At 47.0% G+C, this 25573-nt stretch overlaps 1 long non-coding RNA gene and 1 pseudogene across 1 annotated transcript; one reads left to right on the top strand and one right to left on the bottom strand.

Moving 5' to 3' along the window:
• On the top strand, nt 1–648 carry LOC127923212 (uncharacterized). Its single transcript, XR_008113692.1, has 3 exons — nt 1–149; nt 194–392; nt 471–648. It is a non-coding gene; the product is annotated as an uncharacterized LOC127923212 (long non-coding RNA).
• The window catches only part of LOC118375594 (mitoferrin-2-like), a 30427-nt pseudogene that overhangs the window by 3250 nt on the left and 1604 nt on the right, over nt 1–25573 (bottom strand).

Here is a 25573-nt window from a genome sequence, read left to right as displayed (position 1 = left end):
GAGAGAGACGGTTTAGAAAGAAAAATAACAGATGTTGAAAACACACTGGAGCTTTTAAAATACACAACCAGACAGAGAGCAAGGTCAGCCCAGAGGAAAAGGAAGGTCAGCCCAGAGGAAAAGGAAGGTCAGCCCAGAGGAAAAGGAAGGTCAGCCCAGAGGAAGAGGAAGGTCAGCCCAGAGGAAAAGGAAGAGGAAGTTCAGCCTGGAGGAAGAGGAAGGTCAGCCTGGAGGAAGAGGAAGGTCAGCCCAGAGGAAAAGGGAGCGGAGAGGAAGGTCAGCCTAGAGGAAAAGGGAGAGGAAGTTCAGCCTGGAGGAAGAGGAAGGTCAGCCTGGAGGAAGAGGAAGGTCAGCCTGGAGGAAGAGGAAGGTCAGCCTGGAGGAAGAGGAAGGTCAGCCTGGAGGAAAAGGGAGAGGAAGGTCAGCCTAGAGGAAAAGGGAGAGGAAGTTCAGCCTGGAGGAAGAGGAAGGTCAGCCTGGAGGAAGAGGAAGGTCAGCCTGGAGGAAGAGGAAGGTCAGCCTGGAGGAAAAGGGAGAGGAAGGTCAGCCTAGAGGAAAAGGGAGAGGAAGTTCAGCCTGGAGGAAGAGGAAGGTCAGCCTGGAGGAAGAGGAAGGTCAGCCTGGAGGAAGAGGAAGATCAGCCTGGAGGAAAAGGGAGAGGAAGGTCAGCCTAGAGGAAAAGGGAGAGGAAGGTCAGCCTGGAGGAAGAGGAAGGTCAGCCTGGAGGAAGAGGAAGGTCAGCCTAGAGGAAAAGGGAGAGGAAGGGAAGGTCAGCCTAGAGGAAAAGGGAGAGGAAGGTCAGCCTGGAGGAAGAGGAAGGTCAGCCTAGAGGAAAAGGGAGAGGAAGGGCAGCCTAGAGGAAAAGGGAGAGGAAGGTCAGCCTGGAGGAAGAGGAAGGTCAGCCTAGAGGAAAAGGGAGAGGAAGGTCAGCCTAGAGGAAGCGGAAGGTCAGCCTAGAGGAAGAGGAAGGTCAGCCTAGAGGAAGAGGAAGGTCAGCCTAGAGGAAAAGGGAGAGGAAGGTCAGCCTAGAGGAAAAGGGAGAGGAAGGTCAGCCTAGAGGAAAAGGGAGAGGAAGGTCAGCCTAGAGGAAAAGGGAGAGGAAGGTCAGCCTAGAGGAAAAGGGAGAGGAAGGTCAGCCTAGAGGAAGGTCAGCCTAGAGGAAGAGGAAGGTCAGCCTAGAGGAAAAGGGAGCGGAGAGGAAGGTCAGCCTAGAGGAAAAGGGAGAGGAAGGTCAGCCTAGAGGAAAAGGGAGAGGAAGGTCAGCCTAGAGGAAAAGGGAGAGGAAGGTCAGCCTAGAGGAAGGTCAGCCTAGAGGAAGGTCAGCCTAGAGGAAGGTCAGCCTAGAGGAAGGTCAGCCTAGAGGAAAGCCTAGGGAAAAGGGAGAGGAAGGTCAGCCTAGAGGAAGGTCAGCCTAGAGGAAAAGGGAGAGGAAGAAAAAACAGGTAATGGCAGGACAGAGAAGAAAATAGTTGAAAGGAAAAGACTACCACATCTAGTCAAAACAGAGATATTAGGCTTTCAATGAGGGATACAGTTGGGACACACACCATCAAGGGATTCCCCATTGCAGCCAATCAGAATGAGATGAAACCAGTCTCTAAAAGAAACACTACTTAGGAAAGTAAAAGGAAATGGGGCTTATGGAATTCAGAACACCAGAAAGTTCAAAGCGTCCAATCCCGTCCCTAGTGACCCAGCCGGTGGACCAATGGCACAGCTGGCTGGCACACCTGGTCCCGGTCAGGTTGCTATGGAAACACCAATCACCACGGCCACATGTGTGAGAGCCAACGGATGTTAATGCTATAGAGCTATACACTTGAGGGAGCAGAATGTAAACACACACCTGCAAACCGGTCGACTAATGACACTCACAGATGTGTGTTCCGATGCCCCTTTAGTTAGATGATGCTAACCCTCAACACTGATCTAAGGCCAGTTTTACTTTTCCTGCCCTCAAGGTCAAGGATAGGATATGACTCATGTAAGCTGATCCTGTATCTGTGCCTACTAGCAACTTCTACCCAGGTGCTGCTCCTAATGGCCACCTAATGGCTGTCCAGTCTCAGAGCTCCCCCTAGTGTCCTGTGGCAGTATATAAAGAGTTGTGCTATAAATATTCAGACAGAGAAGGGATTACTGTTCTATTAATGTATCAGGGAGTCTGACGCTGCAGATATCTACAGTGTGTATCAGGGAGTCTGACGCTGCAGATATCTACAGTGTGTATCAGGGAGTCTGAGGCTGCAGATATCTACAGTGTGTATCAGGGAGTCTGAGGCTGCAGATATCTACAGTGTGTATCAGGGAGTCTGACGCTGCAGATATCTACAGTGTGTATCAGGGAGTCTGACGCTGCAGATATCTACAGTGTGTATCAGGGAGTCTGACGCTGCAGATATCTACAGTGTGTATCAGGGAGTCTGAGGCTGCAGATATCTACAGTGTGTATCAGGGAGTCTGACGCTGCAGATATCTACAGTGTGTATCAGGGAGTCTGACGCTGCAGATATCTACAGTGTGTATCAGGGAGTCTGACGCTGCAGATATCTACAGTGTGTATCAGGGAGTCTGAGGCTGCAGATATCTACAGTGTGTATCAGGGAGTCTGACGCTGCAGATATCTACAGTGTGTATCAGGGAGTCTGACGCTGCAGATATCTACAGTGTGTATCAGGGAGTCTGAGGCTGCAGATATCTACAGTGTGTATCAGGGAGTCTGACGCTGCAGATATCTACAGTGTGTATCAGGGAGTCTGACGCTGCAGATATCTACAGTGTGTATCAGGAGTCTGAGGCTACAGATATCTACAGTGTGTATCAGGGATTAGGCTGCAGATATCTACAGTGTGTATCAGGGAGTCTGAAGCTGCAGATATCTACAGTGTGTATCAGGGAGTTGAAGCTGCAGATATCTACAGTGTGTATCAGGGAGTCTGACGCTGCAGATATCTACAGTGTGTATCAGGGAGTCTGACGCTGCAGATATCTACCCTGTGTATCAGGGAGTCTGACGCTGCAGATATCTACAGTGTGTATCAGGGAGTCTGAGGCTGCAGATATCTACAGTGTGTATCAGGGAGTCTGACGCTGCAGATATCTACAGTGTGTATCAGGGAGTCTGACGCTGCAGATATCTACAGTGTGTATCAGGGAGTCTGAGGCTGCAGATATCTACAGTGTGTATCAGGGGAACGCTGCAGATATCTACAGTGTGTATCAGGGAGTCTGACGCTGCAGATATCTACAGTGTGTATCAGGAGTGCGCTGCAGATATCTACAGTGTGTATCAGGGAGTCTGACGCTGCAGATATCTACAGTGTGTATCAGGGAGTCTGACGCTGCAGATATCTACAGTGTGTATCAGGGAGTCTGAGGCTGCAGATATCTACAGTGTGTATCAGGGAGTCTGACGCTGCAGATATCTACAGTGTGTATCAGGGAGTCTGACGCTGCAGATATCTACAGTGTGTATCAGGGGTCTGAGGCTGCAGATATCTACAGTGTGTATCAGGGAGTCTGAGGCTGCAGATATCTTTTCAGTGTGTATCCGGAGTCTGACGCTGCAGATATCTACAGTGTGTATCAGGGAGTCTGAGGCTACAGATATCTACAGTGTGTATCAGGGAGCTATCCGCTGCAGATATCTACAGTGTGTATCAGGAGTCTGACGCCAGATATCTACAGTGCAGGGAGTTGGCAGCTGCAGATATCTACAGTGTGTATCAGGGAGTGAGGCTGCAGATATCTACAGTGTATCAGGGAGTCTGAGGCTGCAGATATCTACAGTGTGTATCAGGGAGTCTGAGGCTGCAGATATCTACAGTGATCAGGGAGTTGAGCTGCAGATATCTGCAGTGCAGGGAGTCTGACGCTAGATATCTACAGTGTACCAGGAGTTTGCAGATTCTCCCCTTTTGTATCAAAGTACTGCACGCAGAATCTATCCAGGGAGTCTGACGCTATCTACAGTAGTATCCAGGAGATCTGAGCAGAGATATCTAAGTGTGATTCATCTGTTCCAGAGATCTATGTATCCAGGGAGTCTGACGCTGCAGATATCTACAGTGTATCAGGGAGTCTGACGCTGCAGATATCTACAGTGTGTATCAGGGAGTCGCCAGATATCTATCAGGAGATCTGAGGCTGCAGATCAGTGTGTATCATAGTCTGAGGCCACAGATATCCAGAGATCTATCTATCAGTGTAGATCTATCTATCTACAGAGAGTGACGCTGCAGATATCCAGTAGGGAGTCACGCTCAGATATCTACAGTGTGTAGAGTCTGACGCTCAGATATCCAGAGGATCTGCGCTGCAGATATCTACAGTGTGTATCAGGGAGTCTGATCTATCTACAGTGTGTATCAGGGGAGTCTAACCTGCAGATATCTACAGTGTGTATCAGGGAGTCTGACAATGCAGATATCTACAGTGTGTATCAGGGATCCAAAGATATCTACAGTGTATCAGGGAGTCTGAGCTATATTACATGTGTATCAGGGAGGCACCAGAACATCACATCCGTTATTTATTAGTTCCTCAAATCAGCTTTCTGCAATTACCTTTCTGAAGCATGAACATCACATTCATCAACATTTTGAAGATTGCACAAATGAGGTTTCCTAAAAGCTGATCTACCTAACTGTGAGAGACCACAGTAGTTCCCAGAGTTAACCATCCCTGAGACGGCAGGTAACACACCTTTTACGCTTAGTGAAGACGCTAGGGGGACGCAGTAAAGGGCTTTAGGAATGAATAAACATATCAATGTATCAACCTGCAGACATCAGCAGAATGCAGTGATGAGCACTGAAATGGTCCCCCATCATAAAACACAGTGCACTATGACCTAGTTAACCACCAAGGAGCACTATGCCCGCAGAGCACTATGACCCGCGGTGCACTATGACCCGCGGTGCACTATGACCCACGGTGCACTATACCACACTTGACCCGCAGCTGCGTTCATACAGATGATGTCAGTCCACGGACGATGGGAACGTAACTGAACACATCATTTAGCGAGAGGCAGGACCTATTTCTACAGAAGACCATTTTTAATTCTCAGCTTTTTACCAACTTATCAATATGCTTTTGAAAAAGCTTTTCATCTATCCAGAGATCTATCTATCCAGAGATCTATCTATCCAGAGATCTATCTATCCAGAGATCTATCTATCCAGAGATCTATCTATCCAGAGATCTATCAATCCAGAGATCTATCTATCCAGAGATCTATCTATCCAGAGATCTATCTATCCAGAGATCTATCTATCCAGAGATCTATCAATCCAGAGATCTATCTATCCAGAGATCTGCCAGAGATCTTCTAGCCAGAGATCAACCATCTATCCAGAAGACCTATCAATCCAGAGATCTATCAATCCAGAGATCTTAACAGAGATCTATCAATCCAGAGATCTATCAATCCAGAGAATCAACCCAGAGATTTAGCCATAGTTAACCTATCCAGAGAGATCTATCCAGAGACAGTGCCTATCCAGAGATCTATCTATCCAGAGATCTATCTATCCAGAGATCTATCTATCCAGAGATCTATCTATCCAGAGATCTATGCATCAGAGACAGATATTTGTAAGCCAGTAATCAATATGGACGCCATCCAAAATACATGCTTAAGTCAGAGCTATTTTTACATGTATCCAGAGAACAACTGTAGCCATTAGTTAACCTGCATTCAATGCTAATTTCAGGTCAGTAAAGTTTCTGTTATACAATGAAGGCAGAGTAGTTCAGATGCCTGGTCAACTGTAGGGAATAAGTGCCTAGTATAACCACATACAAGTGCAGGTTACAATGTTTTTTACAGTCACCTCGATAGTTAATGCAGCAGAGACAGTGCCAGTACCCAGAATCCATAGTTAACCACATACAGGAGAGATGCAGCAGAGACAGTGCCTTTTAGCCATAGTTCCAGACCAATTGAGGAAAGACACAGAATTGGCAGTGATGATCAACAGATGCAGCAGAAGCCTTTGAAAGTTAACCACATGAAGAGGGCAACACAATGTGCCTTTTAGCCATAGTTAACCACACCAAGGAGAGATGCAGCAGAGACAGTGCCTTTTAGCCATAGTTAACCACACCAAGGAGAGATGCAGCAGAGACAGTGCCTTTTAGCCATAGTTAACCACACCAAGGAGAGATGCAGCAGAGACAGTGCCTTTTAGCCATAGTTAACCACACCAAGGAGAGATGCAGCAGAGACAGTGCCTTTTAGCCATAGTTAACCACATCAAGGAGAGATGCAGCAGAGACAGTGCCTTTTAGCCATAGTTAACCACACCAAGGAGAGATGCAGCAGAGACAGTGCCTTTAGCCATAGTTAACCACACCAAGGAGAGATGCAGCAGAGACAGTGCCTTTTAGCCATAGTTAACCACACCAAGGAGAGATGCAGCAGAGACAGTGCCTTTTAGCCATAGTTAACCACACCAAGGAGAGATGCAGCAGAGACAGTGCCTTTTAGCCATAGTTAACCACACCAAGGAGAGATGCAGCAGAGACAGTGCCTTTTAGCCATAGTTAACCACATAAGGGAGAGATGCAGCAGAGACAGTGCCTTTTAGCCATAGTTAACCACATCAAGGAGAGATGCAGCAGAGACAGTGCCTTTTAGCCATAGTTAACCACATAAGGGAGAGATGCAGCAGAGACAGTGCCTTTTAGCCATAGTTAACCACACCAAGGAGAGATGCAGCAGAGACAGTGCCTTTTAGCCATAGTTAACCACATCAAGGAGAGATGCAGCAGAGACAGTGCCTTTTAGCCATAGTTAACCACATCAAGGAGAGATGCAGCAGAGACAGTGCCTTTTAGCCATAGTTAACCACATCAAGGAGAGATGCAGCAGAGACAGTGCCTTTTAGCCATAGTTAACCACATCAAGGAGAGATGCAGCAGAGACAGTGCCTTTTAGCCATAGTTAACCACACCAAGGAGAGATGCAGCAGAGACAGTGCCTTTTAGCCATAGTTAACCACACCAAGGAGAGATGCAGCAGAGACAGTGCCTTTTAGCCATAGTTAACCACACCAAGGAGAGATGCAGCAGAGACAGTGCCTTTTAGCCATAGTTAACCACACCAAGGAGAGATGCAGCAGAGACAGTGCCTTTTAGCCATAGTTAACCACACCAAGGAGAGATGCAGCAGAGACAGTGCCTTTTAGCCATAGTTAACCACATCAAGGAGAGATGCAGCAGAGACAGTGCCTTTTAGCCATAGTTAACCACATCAAGGAGAGATGCAGCAGAGACAGTGCCTTTTAGCCATAGTTAACCACACCAAGGAGATGCAGCAGAGACAGTGCCTTTAGCCATAGTTAACCACACCAAGGAGAGATGCAGCAGAGACAGTGCCTTTTAGCCATAGTTAACCACACCAAGGAGAGATGCAGCAGAGACAGTGCCTTTTAGCCATAGTTAACCACATCAAGGAGAGATGCAGCAGAGACAGTGCCTTTTAGCCATAGTTAACCACACCAAGGAGAGATGCAGCAGAGACAGTGCCTTTTAGCCATAGTTAACCACACCAAGGAGAGATGCAGCAGAGACAGTGCCTTTTAGCCATAGTTAACCACACCAAGGAGAGATGCAGCAGAGACAGTGCCTTTTAGCCATAGTTAACCACACCAAGGAGAGATGCAGCAGAGACAGTGCCTTTAGCCATAGTTAACCACACCAAGGAGAGATGCAGCAGAGACAGTGCCTTTTAGCCATAGTTAACCACACCAAGGAGAGATGCAGCAGAGACAGTGCCTTTTAGCCATAGTTAACCACACCAAGGAGAGATGCAGCAGAGACAGTGCCTTTTAGCCATAGTTAACCACATCAAGGAGAGATGCAGCAGAGACAGTGCCTTTTAGCCATAGTTAACCACACCAAGGAGAGATGCAGCAGAGACAGTGCCTTTTAGCCATAGTTAACCACATCAAGGAGAGATGCAGCAGAGACAGTGCCTTTTAGCCATAGTTAACCACACCAAGGAGAGATGCAGCAGAGACAGTGCCTTTTAGCCATAGTTAACCACACCAAGGAGAGATGCAGCAGAGACAGTGCCTTTAGCCATAGTTAACCACACCAAGGAGAGATGCAGCAGAGACAGTGCCTTTAGCCATAGTTAACCACACCAAGGAGAGATGCAGCAGAGACAGTGCCTTTTAGCCATAGTTAACCACATCAAGGAGAGATGCAGCAGAGACAGTGCCTTTAGCCATAGTTAACCACATCAAGGAGAGATGCAGCAGAGACAGTGCCTTTTAGCCATAGTTAACCACACCAAGGAGAGATGCAGCAGAGACAGTGCCTTTTAGCCATAGTTAACCACATCAAGGAGAGATGCAGCAGAGACAGTGCCTTTTAGCCATAGTTAACCACATCAAGGAGAGATGCAGCAGAGACAGTGCCTTTTAGCCATAGTTAACCACACCAAGGAGAGATGCAGCAGAGACAGTGCCTTTTAGCCATAGTTAACCACACCAAGGAGAGATGCAGCAGAGACAGTGCCTTTTAGCCATAGTTAACCACACCAAGGAGAGATGCAGCAGACAGTGCCTTTTAGCCATAGTTAACCACACCAAGGAGAGATGCAGCAGAGACAGTGCCTTTAGCCATAGTTAACCACACCAAGGAGAGATGCAGCAGAGACAGTGCCTTTTAGCCATAGTTAACCACACCAAGGAGAGATGCAGCAGAGACAGTGCCATGACCTGGTCTAAAACCCAACGGATGTACATTTACAATACATTTCAAAGATAACAAAGATCTTGGCTGAAAATGAATCAAGGATTCTAATAGTTTAGCAAGACAGTTCAGAAATAGCGCAGTGCCTTTTAGATCATCAATCATTATTTAGGTCACAAGGACATTATTCTGGTGACATGATGATCGATGTGGCTGCAGTTTGTGACAATTTAAAATAATCTTGCTCTTTTGTCCAAAATCATCTCATCATCTAGGCTAGAGCCCTGCATGGGTAAGAATCATTTTAAGACCAAGCCCTACCACTACCCAGGCCCGCTGGCTTCTGCCAAAAGTAAGGCCCGGCCTGGCCCTGCCCGAAATCAGAAATAACTGTTAGTTAATCCATAAACTGCTCCTCTGTCTGTCATTCGCTCCATGTGCACAGCTCGCTCTGCACGCCGCGTATCCATAGCAACGGCTCAGCTTGGGCTGCTCTGCTCAATAAAGAGACATGCACACACACACAGTACACACAGAGTACACACACACAAAGTACACACAAAGTACGCGCCACACACACAAACACAATGTATGCATGCACAGTATACACACACAAAGTACACACAATACGCACACACAGTTCGCGCACAAACACACAAAGTACATGCACACACAAAGTACATGCACACACACACACAATGTATGCACACACTGTATACACACACACACACAGTACACACACACAGTACGCGCATACACATAGTACACGCGCACACACACACGCGCACACAGTATACACACACACACAGTATGCGCGCACACACACACAGTATGCACACACACACACACACACAGTATGCACACACACACACAGTATGCACACACACACAGTATGCACACACACACAGTATGCACACACACACACAGTATGCACACACACACACAGTATGCACACACACACACAGTATGCACACACACACACAGTATGCACACACACAGTATGCACACACACAGTATGCACACACACACAGTATGCACACACACACAGTATGCACACAGTATGCACACACACACAGTATGCACACACACACAGTATGCACACAGTATGCACACACACACAGTATGCACACACACACAGTATGCACACACACACAGTATGCACACACACACACAGTATGCACACACACACAGTATGCACACACACACACACACAGTATGCACACACACACAGTATGCACACACACACAGTATGCACACACACAGTATGCACACACACAGTATGCACACACACAGTATGCACACACACACAGTTTTACCTTCTGCTGGGTTCATGATTGCATCATGGAGTACAGTGGCCATGCAGCCTGCCATTCCTGTTAAAAGAGACAGCAGAGGGTAGAGAGATGGTTGGTTACCAGTGCAGTAAGACAAACACACAACAGTAGAGAGATGGTTGGTTACCAGTGCAGTAAGACAAACACACAACAGTAGAGAGATGGTTGGTTACCAGTGCAGTAAGACAAACACACAGCAGTAGAGAGATGGTTGGTTACCAGTGCAGTAAGACAAACACACAGCAGTAGAGAGATGGTTGGTTACCAGTGCAGTAAGACAAACACACAGCAGTAGAGAGATGGTTGGTTACCAGTGCAGTAAGACAAACACAGAAGTAGAGAGATGGTTGGTTACCAGTGCAGTAAGACAAACACACAGCAGTAGAGAGATGGTTGGTTACCAGTGCAGTAAGACAAACACACAGCAGTAGAGAGATGGTTGGTTACCAGTGCAGTAAGACAAACACACAGCAGTAGAGAGATGGTTGGTTACCAGTGCAGTAAGACAAAAACACAGCAGTAGAGAGATGGTTGGTTACCAGTGCAGTAAGACAAACACAGCAGTAGAGAGATGGTTGGTTACCAGTGCAGTAAGACAAACACAGCAGTAGAGAGATGGTTGGTTACCATTGCAGTAAGACAAAAACACAGCAGTAGATGCCGCAACTTTCCTTCATCTGTCGGTCTCTCAGTGACCGTTGGTCAAATTAGCATCATTGCTAATACCTCTAAGGTACAATACGTATGCACATGTTAATGTCTCAGGGAATGTGTGGCTGTAACACCGTACCATTAGCAAAGTGGCTATTAGCTCCCGGGTGGACCACGTTGCTGAGTGAGAACTTGAGTTTCTCATAACAGGCAAAGTACAGAGCATGGGCTGGCCCCGCCCCTATCGCCATGACGTTCAGCCCCAGACAGGTCGCCACACCCCTCGGTACGCACGATCTGACGTAGCGCGAGATCACGTTACGGAACGCGCCCGGCTCGGGCTGCAGGCTCTGCATCCGCGTCTGGAGAGAAAGAGAGACACAGAGACAGAGAGAAAGAGAGAGAGAAAGAGAGAGAGAGAAAGAGAGAGAGAAAGAGAGAGAGAGAGAGAGAAAGAGAGAGAGAAAGAGAGAGAGAAAGAGAGAAAGAGAGATAAAGAGAGAGAGAGAGAGAAAGAGAGAAAGACAGAGAGAGAGAGAAAGAGAGAGAGAAGAGAGAGAAAGAGAGAAGAGAGACAGAGAGACACAGAGAGACACAGAGACAGAGAGACAGAGAGAGAGAAAGAGAGAGAGACAGAGACACAGAGAGAGAGACACAGAGAGAGAGACACAGAGACACAGAGAGAGACAGAGAGAGAGAGACACAGAGAGAGACAGAGACAGAGAGAGAGAGAGAGAGAGACAGAGACAGAGACACAGAGACAGAGAGAGAGAGAGAGAGAGAGAGAGACAAGGGGGGATAAAAGAGGGGAGGAGAGGGACAGAAAGAATGTAGAAGAGGGGGCGGGAGAAACGAGAGGAAAGGGCATCAATGCATGGTCAATCAACTCTTTCAAAGTTCAGTTACTTAGTGGGTCAAGTGAAAAGTAAGAGAGCAGTCACAGTGCAGTTCACCAGGTCCAATACACTAGACATTTCTCTGTATAGCCTAACAGTATGTTCCTGTTTACTGGCTCAAAGTCAGTTAGGTAGGTAGATGCATCACAATGCCAAGACATAATAACCAGGCCTGAGGCTACTGGGTTCCACCCTTCCTCTGTCAACAGGGCACCAGTCACTGTGTCACAACAGAATAATGCTCTGTATGGGAAGGATGGAGCAATAACCAAACTTCTGAGATTGCATCAACAGTAGAATAGCCTCCTTTATCCAATCACAGAGGACACCAAGATGGAAGGTTGGGGAAATGACTTCTGGAGGGCAGGGATGGAAAATCCCACTCATGACTACACACACTTCTGGGAAACGGAAAGTCAGAATGAATGTGGAGGAACAGTGTTTTGTTGTCATATATATATATATATTTTTTTAGACAAGGCTCTAAAAGACTGCCCCAACTTTCATTGTTTCTAAAGTGGTAAGTGTTTTATTTTGCAGCGACAGATCGCACAGGCCTTTTTAAAGGCCATTTCTGCACCTCACCAATTCTCAGAACCAATACAACAGTGTTAGATAGACCTCCACACCAGTCTGTCCTTGGCATCCCACTCCAACCCAGGTTACTAGAAACACTGAGCTAACAGTCAACACCATCTCTACACAAATCACAAGTACTACCATATTTATTTCCATTTTACTGCCCTGTTCGTTTTCACATGCGGCGGCATCTACGCCTGTAGAAGTTCATCACCCACTCCTCTTCAGGAAATGTAAACATCAGAACACACCCGGTAGCATAACGTTCATGTAACCAGACTTAACACTACCAGGGTATAGACAGACACCTGAGAGTCCAGCTTCAGGGGAAATGAAAGGATAGGGGTTAACTTAACAGGGCTGAATCCCCTGGGAAAGCCCCCTCTCTCTGGTCCCCCTCGTCTCTCTTTCCCCCTCGTCTCTCTGGTCCCCCTCGTCTCTCTTCCCCCCCTCGTCTCTCCGGTCCCCCACTTTCTCTTCCGGTCCCCCTCGTCTCTCCCCTCGGTCCCCCTCTCGTCTCTCCGGTCCCCTTGTTTGAAACCTCGGTCTCTCTTTCCCCCCCTCGTCTCTCCGGTCCCCCTGAGTCTCTCCGGTCCCCCTAGTCTCTCCGGTCCCCCTCGTCTCTCCGGTCCCCCCTGTCTCTGGGTCCTCCTCGTCTCTCTTTCCCCCTCGTCTCTCCCGCCCCCTCGTCTCTGGTCCCCCTCGTCTCTCCGGGGCCCCTCGTCTCTCTGGTCCCCCTCGTCTCTCTTTCCCGCCCTCGTCTCTCTGGTCCCCCTCGTCTCTCTTTCCCGCCCTCGTCTCTCTGGTCCCCCTCGTCTCTCTGTTCCCTCGTCTCTCTTTCCCGCCCTCGTCTCTCTGGTCCCCCTCGTCTCTCTTTCCCGCCCCCTCTCGTCTCTCCTGGTCCTCCTCGTCTCTCTTTCCCCCTCGTCTCTCTGGTCCCCCTAGTCTCTCCCCGGTCCCCCTAGTCTCTCCGGTCCCCGTCTGACTCGTCTCTCCGGTCCCCCCCGCCCGTCTCTCCGGTCCCCTCGTCTCTCCACTATGTTGAGAAGCCCTAGATGTGCAGTCCAGTCAGGCCACAGCCCCTGCAGCAACAGAGAGTACACAGGACGGGGAAACCAGCTCAACATATTACTGGTCTTCTCTCCTGTGTGAGAAACCTTGTATCCCAAATGTCACCTGTTGCATAGCCTATATTTCAGTGCCTCTGACTGGAGACCTACTGTAAGGGCCTTGGTCAAGTAGAGAGCACTATAGAAGGAATATGGTGTCATTTGGGATGCACATAAAAACAGTGTTTGGCCTTGTCTTGTGAGGAAAGTCATGGTTGCTGTGGCTGCCATTGGCCAGATGTTGGTTTAGTAAGAGAGAAGCTCATGGCTGCTAAAGCCTCATGGCTGCTATAACAGGTCCTCATGGCTGCAAGTAACCTCGTCCTCATGGCTGCTAATAACACTCGCCTCAGGCTGAAGATAACACTCGTCCTCACGGCTGTAATAACACTCGTCCTCACGTGGGGAGAGAGAGTAATAAACTCGCAAAGACGGCTGTTATAACACTCTCCTCACCCTGTAATAACACTCGTCCTCACCAGAGTAACACTATTGAGAAGCTCACGGATGTAATAACACTCGTCCTCAGGCTGTTATAACAGTGTCCTCACGGCTGTAATAACACTCGTCCTCACAGCTGTAATAAGAGACTCGTCCTCACGGCTGAAAACAGTCCTCACGGATGAGAATAACACTCGTCCTCACGGCAAATAACACTTCCCTACGGCTGTTAACACTCGAGTCACGGCTGTCAGAACACTCGCCTCACGGGAATAACAGGACTCACGGCTGGGAATAACACAGATCCTCCACGGCTGTAATAGAACTCGCCTCACGGCTGTAATAACACTCGTAGAGCACTGTAATAGCAAGGAACGGCTGTGAGACACTGTCCTCACGGCTGTGAATAAAGCCTCACGGCTGATCCTGAACAGGTCCTGGGCTGTGAATAACACTCGGCTGTAGAAACCTCAGGCTGTAAGTCATCGTCCTGGCTGTAATAACACTTTTCACGTTGTAATAACACTCGTCCTCACGGCTTAATAACACTCACAGTCAACTCACGGTCCAATAATAACACTCTGTATAGCCTCACGGCTGTAATGTTCCGTCCTCACGGCTGTAATAACACTCGTCCTCACGGCTGTAATAACACTCGTCAACGGCTGTAATAACACTGCGTCCTCACGGCTGAATAACACTCCTCTGTCCTCACGGCTCACGTGTATAACACTCGTCCTCATGGCTGTAATAACACTGTGCTTCACGGCTGTAATAACAGTTCATGGCTGTAATACACTCGTCCTCATGGAGCTGTTAAACGACTTCCTAATAACACTCGTCCTCATCTCTGTTACTAACACTCCACCTCACGGCTGTTGTAAGGTCCCTCAGTCGGCTGTAATAACACTCGTCCTCACGGCTGTAATAACACTCGAGGTTTTCAATGCTGTTATAACACTCGTCTTCATGGCTGTAATAACAAGCGTCCTCATGGCTGTAATAACCATCTCCTCATGGCTGCTATACAACATTACACTCATGGCTGCTATATCACTCGTCCCATGGCTGTACAAAACACTGAGTCCTCACAGGCTGTAGACAACAAATCACGTCCTCATGGCTGCTATAACACCATCCTCACATGGCTGTAAAACACTGCGTCCTCACGGCTGTAATAAACACTCGTCCTCATGGCTGTAATAACACTCGTCTTCACTGTTATAACACTCGCCCTCAGAGCTGTTATAACACTGTCCTCACGGCTGTTAATAACACATCAGAACACCAAAATCATGCATAACTGTTACAACACTCGTCACATAAAGTAATAACACCAGTTCTCATGGCTGTAATAACACTCGTCCTCATGGCTGTTATAACACTAAAACGTGTTATAACACTCGTCCTCATGGCTGCTAAACCCCCTCATGGCTGTAATAACATCCCTCATGGCTGTAGTAACACTTAATCGTCCTCATGGCTGTTCCGGCTAACACTCATGTCCTCATCCGGGTATAACACCTCGTCCTCATGGCTGGTCACTCGTCCTCATGGCTGTAATAAAGCCTCAAGGCTGTTATAGACTCGTCCTCATGGTCCCCACTAACCTCATTGCTGTTATAACACGATTCGTCTCATGGCTGTTACCGCACTCGTCTTCAGGGCTGTAATAACACTTTTCCCGCCTCGTTCACAAGGCCCCTCGTAACACTCGCCCCGTCCTCATGGCTGTTATAACACTCCCGTTCCTCACGGCTGTATAACACTTGTCCTCATGGCTGTAAAAATCGTCCTCATGGCTGCTATAACACTTGTCTCATGGGTTTGGGGCTTTGATCCTCATGGCTTGGCAACTGCCATTCCTCTTCGCTGTCACAGTGACCTCAATATAAACAGTCTCATCAGACCAATACCACATTTAGAAGCTACAGCGTCAGCCAAATTCATACCAAGAATGATTCTTATTGTTAATCCCTTAAAGGTCTAGTGTGATCATCCCGCCCCTCGTCTACTGGCTGTGCATTGCAGTAAATCTCTATTGCAAACAGTCTGAACATAGTTTCTGTACTGAGTGAATGGGCGGGGAAATCCAATACACTTATGGTCCAGGCTCAGGTCAACCAAAACCTGTCTACGGCACCCAAATCAAGGGGTATGAATTACGGGCCGGGGCGTTACGGCACCCACGGGCCGGCGTTACGGCACCCACGGGCCGGCGTTACGGCACCCACGGGGCCAACTGGTACAGTGCCAAGCTAGATAAGCGGCAGACCTGTCTTCTAGCTAAAGGTCCTTTAGAAGTCCTGGGTCGTATTCAAAAGGGGCGGGCAGTGAAGAGAAACGGCTCCTCAGCTCAGAACAGGGTGAGTGTGTCCTAAACGGCACCCACAGGCCAGTGTTGCAGCACCCTGTACCCTGAATAGTGCACTACTTTTGACCAGAGTCTTATGGCACTACAAATGGAATACGCTGCCATTTGAGACACAGAGAGACAGTGACACACCTTGTAAAAAGGTCCCAGCAGCAATGAGGAAATGGGTATTTTGAAAATCTATGGAGGAAACAGCAAGAGATGAGAAGGAAGGAGCGCCAACGCAAATTCCTTTATTTAACCACGAGTGACGTCTGTCAGAGCACCGTTTCAACAAGGCAGGACTCCGGGCTGGGAAATCAACCAGATCCAATGAGGAAGTAGTGGTCTCTAACTAGCCCATGAACACCAGTATCAGCCTTACAGCAACCCAATGACTTGAGACATGTCCCTAGTAAATGAGTGACAGGAAAGTGTGCAACAGTCAAGATTGATCCTGAAAAGGTCAGGACAGTGAAAATACAGTACCTTGCCTTCAGACAGTATTCACACCCCTGGACTTTTCACACATTTTGTTGTACTACATCTTCAACTTAAAATGGATTCAAATGTAGATGTTGTGTCACTGGCCGACACACACACACACAATATCCCATAATGTAAAAGTGGAAATATTTTTGAAAAGTTGACAAATTATTAAAAAACAAAATGCTGAAATGTCAAGTGAATAAGTATTCAACCCCTTTGTTATGACAAGCCACAACACATTAAGGAGTAAAACTGTGCTTCAGTCACATAATAAAGTTACATGGACTTAAACAATGTGCATAATAGTGTTTAACGTGATTTATGAAAGACTACCTCATCTCTGTACCCCACACATACAGGTAGGTGTAAGGTCCCTCAGTCAAGCAGTGAATTTCAAACACTGATTTAACTACAAAGACAAGGGAGGTTTTCCAATGCCTCGCAAAGAAGGGCCCCTATTGGTCGATGGGTAAAAAGAAGCAGACATTGAATATCCCTTTGAGCCTCTGGTGAAGTTATTAATTACACTTTGGATGATGTATCAGTAGACCCAGTCACTACAAAGACACTTCCTTCTCAGTTGCCGGAGACAAAGGAAACCGCTCAGGGATTTCACCATGAGGCCAACGGTGACTTTAAAACAGGTGCAGAGTTTAACGGCTGTGATGGGAGAAAACTGAAGATGGATCAACAAACTTGTAGTTACTCCACAATACTAACCGAAATGACAGAGCGAAAAGAAGGATGCCTGTACAGAATTAAAATAATCCAAAATATGCATCCTGTTAGCAATACGGCACTAAAGTAAAACGCCAAAAAAAAATGTGGCAATGAAATTAACTGCATGTCCATAATATAAAGTGTTAAGTTTGGGGCAAATCCATCACAACACATCCCTCACTGAGTACCACTTAATATTGTCAAGCATGGTGGTGGCTACATCATGTTATGGGTATGCTTGTCATCGGCAAGGATCAGGGAGTTTTTTGGGGGATAAAGCTAAAGCTGAATAGAGCTAAGCACAAGCAATAACCTATTGGAAAACCCGATTCAGTCTGGTGAGAGACCAATTCACCTTTCAGGAGGACAATAACAAGGCCAAATATACACTGGAGTTGCTTACCAAGATGATAAAGAATGTTCCTGAATGGCCGAGTTACAGATTTGATTTAAAAATCATCTTGAAAATCTATGGCAAGTCTTGAAAATGGCTATCTAGCGAAGATAAACAACTAATTTGACTGAGCTGGAGAAGTTAATAAATGATACTCTTAGAGACTTACCCAGAAAGACACACAGCTGTAATTACAGCCAAATGTCAGTCTAACATTTATTGACTCAGTGGTGTGAATACTTATGTAAATGAGATATTTATGCATTTCATTTTCAATACATTTGCAAACATCTAAGAACACGTTTCACTTTGTCAATATGGGGTAGTGTGTGTAAATGGGTGAGAATAAAATTATTAAATCAATTTTGAATTCAGTCTAACAACAAAATGTGGAATAAATCAAGGGGTATGAATTATTCCTGAAGGCTGTAAATGACAGGCCTTATGGTCGGCCAGGGCTCCAAAGCTTTCAGACATTAATAACTGATTTAAGGCAGACTGCCCAGAGCCAAAAGCAGACATCACAGTATACAGTGGTAGTATGGGACAGTGGTATTCTAGACCAAAGGGTATGTATGGGTGTACCATGGTTGTACAGGACAGGGGTATTCTAGACCAACGGATATGTATGGGTGTACCATGGTTGTACAGGACAGGGGTATTCTAGACCAAAGGATATGTATGGGTGTACCATGGTTGTACAGGACAGGGGTATTCTAGACCAACGGATATGTATGGGTGTACCATGGTTGTACAGGACAGGGGTATTCTAGACCAACGGGTATGTATGGGTGTACCATGGTTGTACAGGACAGGGGTATTCTAGACCAATGGGTATGTATGGGTGTACCATGGTTGTACATGTGACAGGGGTATTCTAGACCAAAGGGTATGTATGGGTGTACCATGGTTGTACAGGGGTATTCTAGGGATATGTATGGGTCTTGTAGGACAGGGGTATTCAGCCAAAGGATATGTATGGGTGTACCATGGTTGTACAGGACAGGGGTATTCTAGACCAACGGATATGTATGGGTGTACCATGGTTGTACAGGACAGGGGTATTCTAGACCAAAGGGTATGTATGGGTGTACCATGGTTGTACAGGACAGGGGTATTCTAGACCAACGGATATGTATGGGTACCATGGTTGTACAGGACAGGGGTATTCTAGACCAACGGATATGTATGGGTGTACCATGGTTGTACAGGACAGGGGTATTCTAGACCAAAGGGTATGTATGGGTGTACCATGGTTGTACAGGACAGGGGTATTCTAGACCAACGGATATGTATGGGTGTACCATGGTTGTACAGGACAGGGGTATTCTAGACCAAAGGGTATGTATGGGTGTACCATGGTTGTACAGGACAGGGGTATTCTAGACCAACGGATATGTATGGGTGTACCATGGTTGTACAGGACAGGGGTATTCTAGACCAAAGGGTATGTATGGGTGTACCATGGTTGTACAGGACAGGGGTATTCTAGACCAAAGGATATGTATGGGTGTACCATGGTTGTACAGGACAGGGGTATTCTAGACCAACGGATATGTATGGGTGTACCATGGTTGTACAGGACAGGGGTATTCTAGACCAAAGGGTATGTATGGGTGTGTACCATGGTTGTACAGGACAGGGGTATTCTAGACCAATGGGTGGGTGTACCATGGTTGTACAGGACAGGGGTATTCTAGACCAACGGATATGTATGGGTGTACCATGGTTGTACAGGACAGGGGTATTCTAGACCAACGGATATGTATGGGTGTACCATGGTTGTACAGGACAGGGGTATTCTAGACCAAAGGGGTATGTATGGGTGTACCATGGTTGTACAGGACAGGGGTATTCTAGACCAAAGGATATGTATGGGTGTACCATGGTTGTACAGGACAGGGGTATTCTAGACCAACGGATATGTATGGGTGTACCATGGTTGTACAGGACAGGGGTATTCTAGACCAAAGGGTATGTATGGGTGTACCATGGTTGTACAGGACAGGGGTATTCTAGACCAAAGGGTATGTATGGGTGTACCATGGTTGTACAGGACAGGGGTATTCTAGACCAACGGATATGTATGGGTGTACCATGGTTGTACAGGACAGGGGCATTCTAGACCAACGGATATGTATGGGTGTACCATGGTTGTACAGGACAGGGGTATTCTAGACCAAAGGGTATGTATGGGTGTACCATGGTATGTACAGGACAGGGGTATTCTAGACCAACGGATATGTATGGGTGTACCATGGTTGTACAGGACAGGGGTATTCTAGACCAACGGATATGTATGGGTGTACCATGGTTGTACAGGACAGGGGTTTCTAGACCAAAGGGTATGTATGGGTGTACCATGGTTGTACAGGACAGGGGTATTCTAGACCAACGGATATGTATGGGTGTACCATGGTTGTGTCATTCTAGACCAACGGGGTATGTATGGGTGTACCATGGTTGTACAGACAGGGGTATTCTAGACCAACGGATATGTATGGGTGTACCATGGTTGTACAGGACAGGGGTATTCTAGACCAAAGGGTATGTATGGGTGTACCATGGTTGTACAGGACATGACCAACGGATATGTATGGGTGTACCAGGTTGTACAGACAGGGGTATTCTAGACCAAAGGGTATGTATGGGTGTACCATGGTTGTACAGGACAGGGGTATTCTAGACCAAAGGGTATGTATGGGTGTACCATGGTTGTACAGGACAGGGGTATTCTAGACCAAAGGATATGTATGGGTGTACCATGGTTGTACAGGACAGGGGTATTCTAGACCAAAGGGTATGTATGGGTGTACCATGGTTGTACAGGACAGGGGTATTCTAGACCAAAGGATATGTATGGGTGTACCATGGTTGTACAGGACAGGGGTATTCTAGACCAACGGATATGTATGGGTGTACCATGGTTGTACAGGACAGGGGTATTCTAGACCAATGGGTATGGGTGTACCATGGTTGTACAGGACAGGGGTATTCTAGACCAACGGATATGTATGGGTGTACCATGGTTGTACAGGACAGGGGTATTCTAGACCAATGGGTATGTATGGGTGTACCATGGTTGTACAGGACAGGGGTATTCTAGACCAATGGGTATGTATGGGTGTACCATGGTTGTACAGGACAGGGGTATTCTAGACCAACGGATATGTATGGGTGTACCATGGTTGTACAGGACAGGGTATTCTAGACCAACGGATATGTATGGGTGTACCATGGTTGTACAGGACAGGGGTATTCTAGACCAACGGGTATGTATGGGTGTACCATGGTTGTACAGGACAGGGGTATTCTAGACCAACGGATATGTATGGGTGTACCATGGTTGTACAGGACAGGGGTATTCTAGACCAACGGGTATGTATGGGTGTACCATGGTTGTACAGGACAGGGGTATTCTAGACCAACGGATATGTATGGGTGTACCATGGTTGTACAGGACAGGGGTATTCTAGACCAACGGATATGTATGGGTGTACCATGGTTGTACAGGACAGGGGGTATTCTAGACCAACGGATATGTATGGGTGTACCATGGTTGTACAGGACAGGGGTATTCTAGACCAATGGGTATGTATGGGTGTACCATGGTTGTACAGGACAGGGGTATTCTAGACCAACGGATATGTATGGGTGTACCATGGTTGTACAGGACAGGGGTATTCTAGACCAAAGGGTATGTATGGGTGTACCATGGTTGTACAGGACAGGGGTATTCTAGACCAACGGATATGTATGGGTGTACCATGGTTGTACAGGACAGGGTATTCTAGACCAAAGGATATGTATGGGTGTACCATGGTTGTACAGGACAGGGGTATTCAGACCAACGGGTATGTATGGGTGTACCATGGTTGTACAGGACAGGGGTATTCTAGACCAAAGGGTATGTATGGGTGTACCATGGTTGTACAATTCTAGACCAACGGATATGTATGGGTGTACCATGGTTGTACAGGACAGGGGTATTCTAGACCAACGGAATGTATGGGTGTACCATGGTTGGTACAGGACAGGGGTATTCTAGACCAACGGGTATGTATGGGTGTACCATGGTTGTACAGGACAGGGGTATATTCTAGACCAACTTTATGTATGGTGTACCATGGTTGTACAGGACAGGGGTATTCTAGACCAACGGATATGTATGGGTGTACCATGGTTGTACAGGACAGGGTTTCTAGACCAACGGATATGTATGGGTGTACCATGGTTGTACAGGACAGGGAGTATTCTAGACCAACGGATATGTATGGGTGTACCATGGTTGTACAGGACAGGGGTATTCTAGACCAAAGGGTATGTATGGGTGTACCATGGTTGTACAGGACAGGGGTATTCTAGACCAAAGGGGTATGTATGGGTGTACCATGGTTGTACAGGACAGGGGTATTCTAGACCAACGGTATATGTACCATGGGTGTACCATGGTTGTACAGGACAGGGGTATTCTAGACCAACGGATATGTATGGGTGTACCATGGTTGTACAGGACAGGGTATTCTAGACCAAAGGGTATGTATGGGACCATGGTTGTACAGGACAGGGGTATTCTGACCAAAGGGTATGTATGGGTGTACCATGGTTGTACAGGACAGGGGTATTCTAGACCAACGGGTATGTATGGGTGTACCATGGTTGTACAGGACAGGGGTATTCTAGACCAACGGATATGTATGGGTGTACCATGGTTGTACAGGACAGGGGTATTCTAGACCAAAGGGTATGTATGGGTGTACCATGGTTGTACAGGACAGGGGTATTCTAGACCAACGGATATGTATGGGTGTACCATGGTTGTACAGGACAGGGGTATTCTAGACCAATGGGTATGTATGGGTGTACCATGGTTGTACAGGACAGGGGTATTCTAGACCAAAATATGTATGGGTGTACCATGGTTGTACAGGACAGGGGTATTCTAGACCAAAGGGTATGTATGGGTGTACCATGGTTGTACAGGACAGGGGTATTCTAGACCAACGGATATGTATGACCATGGTTGTACAGGACAGGGGTATTCTAGACCAAAGGGTATGTATGGGTGTACCATGGTTGTACAGGACAGGGTATTCTAGACCAACGGATATGTATGGGTGTACCATGGTTGTACAGGACAGGGGTATTCTAGACCAAAGGATATGTATGGGTGTACCATGGTTGTACAGGACAGGGGTATTCTAGACCAAAGGGTATGGTGGGTTGTACAGGACAGGGGTATTCTAGACCAAAGGTATGTATGGGTACCATGGTTGTACAGGACAGGGTATTCTAGACCAACGGCATATGTATGGGTGTACCATGGTTGTAGGGACAGGGGTTTTTTATGTATGGGTGTACCAGGTTGTACAGGACAGGGGTATTCTAGACCAACGGATATGTATGGGTGTACCATGGTTGTACACAAGCCAATGGGTATGTAACCTGGCTTGTACAGGACAGGGGTATTCAGACCAATGGGTGTATGAGACCAGGGGTATTCTAGACCAACGGATATGTATGGGTGTACATGGAGGACAATAACCTAACCAACATATGTATGGGTGTACCATGGTTGTACAGGACAGGGGTATTCAGACCAATGGGTATGTATGCTTACCAACAGATGATAAAACGATATGTTCCATGGCTCGTAAACAGGGGTTAGTTTTGGGTGTACTTAAAATCATCCAACGGATATGTATGGGTACCATGGTTGTACAGGACAGGGGTATTCTAGACCAAGATAAACAACAGGACAGGGTTTCTAGACCAACGGATATGTATGGGTGTACTGGTTGTAGAAGGGTATTCTAATAAATGATACCATGGTTACAGACAGGGGTATTCTAGACCAGAAATGACACACAGCTGTAATGGGTACAGCCAAATGTCAGTATTCTAACAACGGATTTATGGGTGACTCAGTGGTGTGAAGGGGTATTCTAGACCAATGGGTATGTAAATGAGTACAGGACAGGGGTATTTAGACCAATGGGTATGTATGGGTGTACCATGGTTGTACAGGACAGGGGTATTCTAGACCAACGGATATGTATGGGTGTACCATGGTTGTACAGGACAGGGGTATTCTAGACCAACGGGTATGTATGGGTGTACCATGGTTGTACAGGACAGGGGTGGGTATGTACCATGGTTGTACAGGACAGGGGTATTCTAGACCAAAGGGTATGTATGGGTGTACCATGGTTGTACAGTCTAGACCAATGGGTATGTAACCATGGTTGTACAGGACAGGGGCAAGACCAATGGGTATGTATGGGTACCATGGTTGTACAGGACAGGGGTATTCTAGACCAAAGGGTATGTATGGGTGTACCATGGTTGTACAGGACAGGGGTATTCTAGACCAAAGGGTATGTATGGGTGTACCATGGTTGTACAGGACAGGGGTATTCTAGACCAAAGGGTATGTATGGGTGTACCATGGTTGTACAGGGACAGGGGTATTCTAGACCAATGGGTATGTATGGGTGTACCATGGTTGTACAGGACAGGGGTATTCTAGACCAACATATGTATGGGTGTACCATGGTTGTACAGGACAGGGGTATTCTAGACCAAAGGGTATGTATGGCTGTACCATGGTTGTACAGAACAGGGGTATTCTAGACCAACGGATATGTATGGGTGTACCATGGTTGTACAGGACAGGGGTATTCTAGACCAAAGGGTATGTATGGGTGTACCATGGTTGTACAGGACAGGGGTATTCTAGACCAACGGATATGTCCATGGTTGTACAGGACCATTCTAGACCAAAGGATATGTATGGGTGTACCATGGTTGTACAGGACAGGGGTATTCTAGACCAACGGATATGTATGGGTGTACCATGGTTGTACAGGACAGGGGTATTCTAGACCAATGGGTATGTATGGGTGTACCATGGTTGTACAGGACAGGGGTATTCTAGACCAAAGGATATGTATGGGTGTACCATGGTTGTAGGACAGGGGTATTCTAGACCAACGGATATGTATGGGTGTACCATGGTTGTACAGGACAGGGGTATTCTAGACCAACGGGTATGTATGGGTGTACCATGGTTGTACAGGACAGGGGTATTCTAGACCAAAGGATATGTATGGGTGTACCATGGTTGTACAGGACAGGTGTATTCTAGACCAAAGGGTATGTATGGCTGTACCATGGTTGTACAGGACAGGGGTATTCTAGACCAATGGGTATGTATGGGTGTACCATGGTTGTACAGGACAGGGGTATTCTAGACCAATGGGTATGTATGGGTGTACCATGGTTGTACAGGACAGGGGTGGAAGCTTGAAGCCCGTGGAAGTCAGACTCTTACAGGATTCTTTATTAAAGGGCCAGTGCAGTCAAAATATTTTGTTTCCCTGTGTTTTACATCATATTGTACAGCAGCTGATGAAACTAACACCATCAAAAACTAAGTTATTTCATGATAGTTGCTGGTTGAAAATACATTCTAGCATTAGAATGTACAGTACTAGAGGCCACCAAAGTAGGCAGAAATAAAAAGCTCAGCACCCCGAGCTGAGAGGGAGCCCGCCTTGCTACTTTTTCTATCTGGCTGGCTACTCCATGTTCTTTCTGAAAACACTAGGTATTCTAGACCAAAGGGTATGTGTGTATCATGATCGTATGGGGCAGGATTATAAGGTAACAGAGGTTATAGGTGTTCAGTTGAGGTTCTCATTCTCACCCTACAACCTATTAATCTGTCCAGGTGGTGAGAGATCAGGGGTGAGGACAGCCAATGGGTGCCAAACCCTGTTTAAACTCAAACTAGTTGGATCAGTCAGTGGCTGGACAAAGTTCAGATACACAACCTAGCTATGCAAATAGGGCACAGGATGAACCAAAAACTCCATGTTGAGTTGAGAATCAATGGCATC

Source organism: Oncorhynchus keta, unplaced genomic scaffold (genome assembly GCF_023373465.1).
Source record: "Oncorhynchus keta strain PuntledgeMale-10-30-2019 unplaced genomic scaffold, Oket_V2 Un_contig_2878_pilon_pilon, whole genome shotgun sequence".
In the NCBI taxonomy this organism is placed as follows: Eukaryota; Metazoa; Chordata; class Actinopteri; order Salmoniformes; family Salmonidae; genus Oncorhynchus; species Oncorhynchus keta.
Note: the sequence above shows the minus strand (reverse complement) of the source record. Positions and strands in the feature narration are given on the sequence as shown.